This window comes from Octopus sinensis, linkage group LG4, assembly GCF_006345805.1.
Source record: "Octopus sinensis linkage group LG4, ASM634580v1, whole genome shotgun sequence".
Classification (NCBI taxonomy): domain Eukaryota; kingdom Metazoa; phylum Mollusca; class Cephalopoda; order Octopoda; family Octopodidae; genus Octopus; species Octopus sinensis.
Genome location: NC_043000.1, coordinates 162,225,306 through 162,235,740, shown reverse-complemented (window position 1 = coordinate 162,235,740; position 10,435 = coordinate 162,225,306). Strand labels below are relative to the sequence as shown.

Below are 10,435 nucleotides of genomic sequence, written 5' to 3'. Positions count from 1 at the left end.
TTACTAAGCAATCTTCTTAATCACACAACCATACCAACGCCTATTCAACAAATTTACTTATTCATTTTGCTGTAAAGTACTTTAGTATTCTGTTTTGACAAATGCGATGATGAAGCAGCTTTATCGCAAACTCTTTCAATTTTAATTTGTTTACTTGCTTTCTCTGTCATTTTGTCATTTTCCATCTTTACTTAACTGAGACTTTCGTTTTTAGTTTCTTTTTCATTCCTTTTTCATTTTCTTTTAGCCAAAGGCCTTTCGTACATCATAAAGTACTGACATTTATCTAACGAAACTGTTGGATCCTACGTCTGGTTATTTAAATCAATATTCAGAACTTATCTCGAATTATTTTGACAGTATATTAAAAAAATATTTTCGGGTAAGACTAGAAATATTTAGCTACTAGCAGTATCACCCGGCGTTGCTCGGGTTTGTTTTGACCCTTTAGAATTGGAATTTTTGAAAAGTAAAACTTTTGCATTATGTAGCTTGTTATTCTCTTTAAGCGAACATTTTTCTGGTTAAAATACACCGAAAAATGGCGACACAGCAGTCAAAAAATCGTAAAAAATAGGGATTTTCATAAAAAAAAAGCACCTTTTTGATGTAAATAATTTTTGGTGTTAACATGGTCCGATTTGAATTTTATCTTCTACGGAATGAAGAGCAAGCTTTCTTCTATCAAACTCTCAATTTTGGTCAACTTGCGCCGCAGGGTCTCGGAGGAGATAGTGTTAGTTGAAGGCTACCAAACCTGCCATACACAGACAACTTCAGTTTTATATATATGTAGAGATATATTTGCTCTAATTTTGGCACAAGGCTAACAACTTTTAGAGGAGTGAGCAAGTCGAGGGAGCATCGACCCCTGTACTTCTCTTGTACTTTATTTCATTGACCCCTAAAAAATGAAAGTCAAAATTGACGTCGGCCGTATTTAAACGTAAAGCCAGAAGAAATGCAGCTAATCACCTTGTTCAGCTTATACTTAATTATATAATAAAATATAATTATATACAATTAAACATAATAATGAATCATTATAATATATCAATGTGGAGGCGCAATGGTCCAGTGGTTAGGGCTGCGGACTCGCGGTCTTAGGATCGCGGTTTCGATTCCAGACCGGGCATTGTGAGTGTTTGTTGAGCGAAAACACCTGAGGCTCCATGAGACTCCGGTAGGGGGTGCTGTACTCTTTCACCACGACTTTCTCTCACTCTTTCTTCCTGTTTCTGTTGTACATGTATTTCAAAGGGCCAGCCTTGACACACTCTCCCCGAGAACTACGTTAAGGGTACACGTGTCTGAGGAGTGCTCAGCCACCTGCACGTTAATAAATGAGCTGCGACGTCACTGGTGCCAAGCTATATTGGCCTTTGCCTTTCTCTTAGATAACATTGGTGGCGTGGAGAGGGGAGGCTGGTATGCGTGGGTGACTGCTGGTCTTCAATAAACAATTTTGCCCAGACTTGTGCCTCGGAGGGTAACTTTTTAGCTGCAATCCAATGGTCATTCATCACCGAAGGGGTCAAAATAATATATCAATAATATAAGTGGTTGTGTAGATACTTGATACTCAGTTATGTAGTTTTGGGTTCGATTCCATTGCTGTAATGGTGAACATGTGTCTTCTACAATAGTCTTCTAGCAAAGTCTTGTGAGTGAAATTTGGTGACAGAAGCAGATTGAAAGAGCATAGGAGGGACGTTTCCTGTCATTGCGTGGCATGCAAAGATAAATAAAGTATCTTGTTCAAGGACACAACACTCCTCTGTGAATCGAACTCACAACTTTAAGATCGTGCACCCAATACCCTAACCACAAATCCACGCGCGCTTTCCTTTCTCTCTCTCTCTCTCTCTCTCACTATATATATATATATATATATATATCTTTCCCTAAGCGTCTACTAATACTTGTACCATATAAGATCATTAATAGAATTTCTGAAACACTCTCAAGATGCCTACATGTTTATAAGTGCACTTTCCGTACAATGCAGTTGGAATGAATTAGAGTAACCGTTACTCAAATTAATAATTATAATTTACCTTAAGGAATAGATGAATTAAATTAAATTCTAGCATACCCATTCTTATAAATACAAAGTAGCTATTTCAATTCGCTGCGTGAATGTATATGCTTATATCTTCGTAGGTGTTTGTAGGAGCGAGTTACGTGCGCCATACAAGCGAGGGCGTTTATATATCCATATCTGTTAACTGTTATACATCCATATCTGTTAACTGTTATATTTAATACATTTTTCGTTATTTTGTGTATTGATTTCTTTTTTTCATCTGTTATTTATTATTGATCGTTTATAAAAATGAAGTTGTATCCCTTAATTTTCAGTTTTTCTATACACAAATCGAGAATATATATTGCGGAACAGTGGTTATTTTAACGAGATACATTTTGTAATCACTTGAAGAGACACATCTCCACCGACCGATACTCCTAAACCAGTTACTAAGTATCTCTCTCGTGAGGGATCGATGATAGATGGGTCGAAACAATTGCATCTTCTATCTTCCATCTCTCTCGTTAATCAAATACGTAACGAACACTGTGAAAGTGAACGTGCTTTACCGGTAAGCTACGAGATTTATACCATACGTTTTATTATCTAACACACACACACACCACACACACACACACACACATACACATACACACATAAATATTCTTTTATTCTTTTACTTGTTTCAATCATTTGACTATGGACATGCTGGAGCACCGCCTTGAATGACGTTTTAGTCGAACAAATCGACCGCAGAACATATTTTTAAAGCTTGGTATTATTCTATCGCACTCTTTTGTCAAACGGCTAGATTACGGGACGTAAACTCACCAACTCCGGTTGCCAAGTAGTGATGCGGGATGCAAACACAGACACGAAGACAAACACACGCATAGATACATTACATATATATATATATATATATATATATATACACACACACAATCCACTCAGAAGGCTTTGTAGAAGACACTTGCCCAAGGTGTCACGAAGTGGGACAGAACCTGGAAACATGTGCTTGGGAAGCAAGCTTCTTGCCACACAACCCTGCTTGTGTGTGTGTGTGTGTGTGTGTGTGTGTGTGTGTGTGTGTGTGTGTGTGTGTGTGTGTGTGTGTGTGTGCGTGCGTGTGATTTATTATGGATATTGACAGATGTAAAATTAACCTGAGTAAGGGAACATGATAGCCTCCACCACATCAAACAATGAGAATAAGGCCGGGAATTATATTCCTCAATATGATTTTAAGTGAAACATAGAAATATAGATCTTATTTATGATTAACTCTGAATTACTCTCGTTCAATTTATAATTGTTCTACTGGGATCAATAAAATGTGCGAAAGAGTTCGGTATTCTGCCAAATATGCAAATGAAAAGAAACTGTATTTGATTAAACAGTTGTGTGATCCAGTGATTGAAATTTATTAAGCATCTACTTAATTTATTTTGCATCTACTTAAAATTACAAGAAATGTACAAGTCATTTGAACCCTAGAGACACACTGTAATGTCGGATTAACAGAGTCGGACAGAGTATTGGATAATCAGATGTGAGTTCATCATACTTATTTCCACTGAGTATGATAACTTGAGCAAGTGTCTTCTAGAACAGCACCAGGCCGACCAATGTCTTGTGAGTAAATTTGGTAGACGAAACTGTGTGGAAGCGCTCGTACTATGTATATATTCTTTTATTCTTTCGGTCATTGACTGCGGCCATGCTGCAGCACCACTTTAAAGAGTTTTAGTCGAAGAAATCGACTCCAGGACTTAATCTTTGTAAGCCTAGTACTTATTCTATCGGTCTCTTTTGTCGAACCGCTAAGTTACGGGGACGTAAACACGCCAACATTGGTTGTCAAGTGATGGTGCGTGGGAGGGACAAACCCAGACACACACACACACCACACACACACACACACACACACACACACACACATATATATATAATATATATATATATATATATATTTCGACGCGCTTCTTTCAGTTTCCCTCTACGAAATCCACTCACAAGATGCCATGCAGTGGGGCTGAACTCGGAACGATGTGGCTGGGAAGCAAGCCAACATTGGTTGTCAAGCGATGGTGGGTGGGTGGGTGGGTGAGAAAACCCAGACACAAACACACACACACACACATATATATATATATACGACGGGATTCTTCCAGTTTCCCTCCACCAAAGTAAAAAAAACACTTGTCTAAGGTGCCATGCAGTGGGACTGAACTCGAAACGATGTGGCTGGGAAGCCAGCTTCTTTCCACACCGCCATGCTTGTGTGTGTGGTTGACAATCAGTGTTACTTTGTTTACGACCCGTATCATTGGCGGTTCGATAGAATGTCTTTCAAAAAGAAAATAAAATTGTTCGATCCTAATCCCTCAAAACGGAGTCCCACTATGGCTGCAGTCCAATGACTGAAACAAGTAAACAACTCGACATACAATTCAAATTGTTTTCTACACTCCATGGATAGAAAATACTCCATCTGACTCTCTATAAAACTGCAGTTGGCGACTCTTGCTATTTAAGTCAGAGCCAAGTAAGAGTTCCGCATGCATGTACCCTCTTTCCAGCTGTCTTACCTTTAAAATAAAAGATTTTTACAAAAATATTATTTGTTATTAGTATTCATTTATATATGTATTAAACCTGTATTATATCGTTTCATGCCGGAAACTCCACTGAGTGAGACCCGCAAAGGAATATCGGATATGTATCTGGGACTGTACAACTATAACTTAATTTTTATGTTCAAATCCCTCTTTCACGGAGCCTCAACTCTCAAGAAATCCTTCCTCGCCATATATTTCCTGCAATCACTAACTTACAGTTCTTCAAGTTGGGCAATCAACCACTTCGATCTACTGAAAGAAGAAAAGCGAGCATAGAACACGTGTTAAGAACTTGTGAAAGTAACCAGGGATAGACTAAACACCTGTCCAGGAAGTAATCTGTCTCTCTCATTTACTTAATTCCAGGAAAACCGATTGGAAACCAAGGTCTGTCCTTACGTTGTTATTGGTTAGTTAGTTAGTTAATTTGGCTCAAAAGCAAATAGCAAGGCCATGTAGGGGGACATGGAGTTAAGTACAGGGTGGTGTTCATGTAAAGAGTTCAGGCCACTTGAGGTCCAGGGAGGCTTTGAACAAAGCGGTCGTCGGCATCTTTACCATCTCGTCTGGCAGCTTGTTCCACTCAGTTTATTAAATATATATATATTTTGTTTAGCATTCCAGAAGCCTGAAGGAATCGGGCTCCCGTTAAGGACTTCCGAAACTTGAAGTAGCTTGGGACCGAATCAAACTGTTTTAAATAATACACGTAAGGGATCTTTTCGGTTTGAACGGCAGTTTTTAACATAATTTCTAGGTAACTAAAAAATTTTAAACTTCGTATACTAGTAGAATGTGTTTATAAAACATCTTTTTCTCTTGGCTCTATTGAGAAAATTCTATAGTTTGTAAGATATTTGTTGTTCTTTTTCTTCAGTTTCTACAATTTCAACCAATCACTGACGTCTATTGAGGTAAACAACATTCTGTGCCGCGTTTAAGAAACAGATTGGGTTTATTTACATTTGTGAAGAAAAAAAAGATACCCTCCCCCACCCCTAACCTAACCCTAACCCTAAAATAGATTGAAATGCAATAAATCGATACTAGGGTCATAATTATGGGTGACAATTTCATATGACACGGCTAGAAAAAAACTGCCGTTCAAACCGAAAAGATCCCATGTAACTTTTACTAAATGTGTTAAGTGCCCTTTTCTTTCGTTTGTCCACTCACGTGTGTGTGTGCGTGTGTGTGTGTGTGTGTGTGTGTGTGTGGTGTGTGTGTGTGTGTGTGTGTGTATACATATATACACACATATAAATAGTGTTATACACTGCTTCAAACATTCTTGAGGAAGCATAGATATCACATTGTCTCGACGGCCCAGTCCTGATCAATCTTATTAAACACGTTTGGCTTTTCGAATAAATAACATTAACATCAAACCACAGCTGGCTTTCACAGCTATCAGCACTTACTACTACTGCTTCTACTACTACTACTACTACTGCTAGTAATAGTACTACTGCTGCTGCAGCTGCTGCACGCGCCGCCGCTGCTACTGCTGCCGCTACTACTACTACTACTACTACTACTACTACTACAACAACTACTACTACTACTACTACTACTACTACTACTACTACTGCTACTGCTGCTACTACTACTACTACTACTACTACCACTACTACTACTGCTGCTGCTGCTGCTGCTACTACTACTACTACTACTACTACTACTAAAGATTAAACCGATAACTAAGCTAGAATAAGAACACCTGCTACATAGATAACGCAGCATCAATTTAGTAGTAGTAGTAGTAGTAGTAGTAGTAATAGTAGTAGTAGTAGAAATAGTAGTAATAGTAGTGTAGCAGTAGTAGCAGTAGTGAGTGGTAGAATGATGAGGGTGGTGGTTGGTGGTGGTGAAAGAGGTGGAATGGGAAACGGAAGGGAGGTGCGTAACATGCACAGGTAATATCACTACTACTACTACTACTACTACTACTACTACTACTACTACTACTACTACTACTACTACTACTACTACTGCTGCTATTACTGTTTCTACTTCTATTACAACTATTACTGCTGCTACCGTAACTACAACTACTTTTACTACTGCTACCGCTGCTGCTGCTGCTACTGCTGCTGCTACTCCTGCTACAACTACTATTACTATCACTAATACTTCTGCTGCTGCAGCTACTACTACTACTGCTGCTGCTACTGTTGCTACGACTATTACTACTACAACTACCATCACTATTACTGCTGCTACAACTACTTCTACTGCTGCAACTATAACAGTAACTACTACTACTACTACTTGTGCTACTACTACTACTACTGCTGCTGCTACTACTACTACTACTACTACCACTACTACTACTAATACTACTATACTACTACTACTACTACTACTGTTACTGCTGCTGCTGTTGCCTTGAATCGTCATAAATGAGACATTAACAGAGAGATAGAAAGAAGAGATGAAAGAAAAATATGAAGAAATCAAATGAATGAAACGATGACAATGAAAAGGAGAATAAGTGAAGCTTCTCGAACAAAGAAAAAAAATATAAAAGAAAGAAATAATGCGAAAGAAAAACAGAAAGCATGAAAGAGAAGAAAGAGTGAAGGGAATGATGATAGGAGAAAGAAAGAAATATAGTGCGAATGAAATTAATAAAAGAGAGGAGAAGGGAATGACAAAGTGTGGAGCTGGATGAAGAATACGAAGAGAAAGAATTGGAAATTATAAAGGAGAGGGAATGAATGAAAGGAATGAAAGAAAAAGAAAGAGAGAATGAAAATATATTTAGGGTTGATAAGGAAGGGTAATAGAGAACAATGATTGGAGAGAGAAAGAGGGAGAAAGTGCAAAAGAAGGAAAAGAAGGAAAAAGAAGGAAAGTGTGAAAGAAAAGAATGATGAAAGAGGATGTAAGATTGTGGGTAAGATATGAGAAAGAGAAAGAGAAAAAATAAATGATAGAAAAAGTGAAAATAGTGAAGGGTGGGAGTAGAAGGGGGGGAAGAAAAAAGAAAAATGGGGGTAGATATGAAGGAAAGAAAAGAAGAAAAGAAAGAGTAGTTATGGTTATAGAAAAATGAATGGATGAAAAAGAAAATTAGAGATTATAAAAGAAGGGGGAGGACGAATGTGTGAGAGGAAGAGGGGGGAGTGAAAGAGGGTGAGTGAAAGAGAAAGAGAGGGAGAGTATGAAAGCAAAAGTAAAGAAAGAGACGAAGAGAATATATAATGAATGAAAGAGGTGGTGGTGGGGGGGGAGCGATAAGGAAAAGTGACGAGAGAAAAGACGAAGGAAAGAGAAAAGCAAAAACGAGAAATACGAGATTAGGAGGAGGAGGAGGAGGAGAAGGAGGAAGGGGGTGGTGGGGGGAAGGGAAGAACGAAGAGAAAGGCTAGAAATAATAATAAAAAGAAAACAAAAGGGGGAAAGGAAGAGCGAAACAACAAGGGAGGGAGGGGGGAATGAATAATCGGAGGGGTGGGGGGGGGAGTGAAAGAAAAAGAGCGAAGAGTGGAGGGGGGAGAGTTGTATGTGTGTAAGTTGAAGAAGGTGGTGGCGGTGACGAGGCTGTCGGTTTGTGTTTTGCCACCGAATCAGCTCAGCCTTTCTCTCTCTCTCTCTCTCTCTCTCTTCTAATACGGACGTTTTACAAGACGAAGTGTAAGGCAGCCAGTCAGTCGGTCGACGGTTTTACAACGGCACTGGCATCTATCAACCCCCAGTAGTAGTAGTAGCAAAGCTAAGGTGAGTTTGTGTGTGTATGTAGCAATACATATACACATACATACATACATATACATATATATATTTACACATGTTATGCATTTGTGGATGTGTGCGTGTGTGCACGTATTATATATATATATATATATATATATATATATATACATGTATGTGTGTGTGTATGTATGTATCACCGCATGTGTGACTTTTCTTAGTTTCCTCGTGTAACATGTACTAACCATATAATATATCTATTATACACATATTTGCCTTACATATGCCTATATATTTGCATGGACCTGCGTTTGAATTTACTCGCGAGAGAAGAAAAAAAAAGGTGTTAAAAAAGCGTATGTCTTCGATCTAAAACAGTTAACATAGAAATAATTATACAATTGTGAATATAATTAAGCAATCAAAACACTTAAAAGCATAAGCAGAGCGGTACAAGACTAGAATAGAGAAACAGCCAAGCATCAACCCATGATTAAATATTACAGCAAAATATTCATATATATATATTTATATATATATATTTGCGTAAGAGCACGTGTGAGTTTGAGTATATATGACCTACGTGTATATGTATATGTACACGGCTAGGTCCCATGTGTCCATAATGATCTGCTGGTGATATGTATATATGTATATGTGTATATATATATATATATATATATATATATGTGTGTATGATAGTGTGGTTGTGTTGAAAGGGGTGGATGGCTGTTGCGGCATGTTGTGGCGTGGTATTCTCAAAGCTCAATGATTTGTAACCGTTGTAAAGGCTGTCCGCTAGTGAGTATTTACACGTACACACATACGTATACAGCAGGCGGCACGTTATTACACACCCCTTGTCGGTCGTGTGTCGTTGTTACCACTAATTGCATATTTCCTTCCAATTTTATCTGTCTAAAATCACTCGCACGCCAGGCTATGGCTGCTCTGTAGTGTAGTTATCATGTTTTGTGTACTTCACTCTTATCTATCCATCCATCCATCTATCTATCTATCTATCTATCTATCTATCTATCTATCTATCTATCTATCTATCTATCTATCTATCTATCTAATCTATCTATCTATCATCATCGTCTGTCTGTCTGTCTGTCTGTCTGTCTGTCTATCTATATTTTCTCTCCTTTCTCTCTTCGTATACACACGTGTGACTGTATTACTTAACTTCATTTCTTTAGTTTATTCAGATATTTACTTGTATATCTCTACGCACACGTGTCTGTATGTGTGAGTGTATGTGTATATATATATACATACACGCACACACAGATATATAGTGTTTATGCGGTGGTGGTGGTGGTGGTAGTGGTTGATATCTGTGCGTGAGTGCTTGTGTGTGTATATGTGTGTAGTTCATTCAAATTCTCTGCCATCCATTCATGTAACCTTATATTCATCTAACAAACCAGTTTATTCGTCTGTCTATCTTATTTATCTACCAACCAATCTAGCTATCTACCTATATATCTATCTATCTATCCATCATCAATCTATCTATCACATATCTATCTGGTGATCTCGCTTCCTCATCCCATCACTCTTTCTCAATCACCTATTCCCATGTATATCTGTCGTTCTTTCTATCCGTATATTCCAGTTAGCTACATATTATATGACAAAACATAGCTAACTTGGTGGATAGCTACACTCCGCGCTTATCTATCCGACTACTCTCGTATATATAACCTTCCTAAGAACGTAAGTTATCCATCCATCCATCTCTTCAAAATTTTCATGCAATATTATACACATGTATATCTATGTATGTTACTATCTACCGAGTTGTTTATCTACTTGTCTGTCTGTCTGTCCGTTTGTCTATCACACAGGCTTTTAGCTCTCTTTTCTATGTATGCGCGATCTATACAAACACGTGTATGCATTTGTGTGCATGTACGCGTGTATTTTATATTTATATTCTATGTAACTTTGTAACTATTCATGAATCTATGTAACAATCACCATACACGATATATTATATAATATATATATATATATATATATATAGACACGAGCTTGCCTAAGGCATATCTAATTATGTAACTATATATCTACCCTCTTTCTA

The 10,435-nt window shown here is 37.8% G+C and overlaps 1 protein-coding gene across 1 annotated transcript in view; it reads left to right on the top strand.

Moving 5' to 3' along the window:
• Positions 1 to 8,177: 8,177 nt before the first annotated feature.
• Positions 8,178 to 10,435, top strand: part of LOC115210707 (solute carrier organic anion transporter family member 4A1-like) — a 170,801-nt gene continuing 168,543 nt past the window's right edge. Inside the window, exon 1 of the mRNA XM_029779400.2 lies at positions 8,178 to 8,373. The gene's annotated coding sequence lies outside the window, so the exon portion shown is untranslated. The remainder of the gene's footprint in view (positions 8,374 to 10,435) is intronic.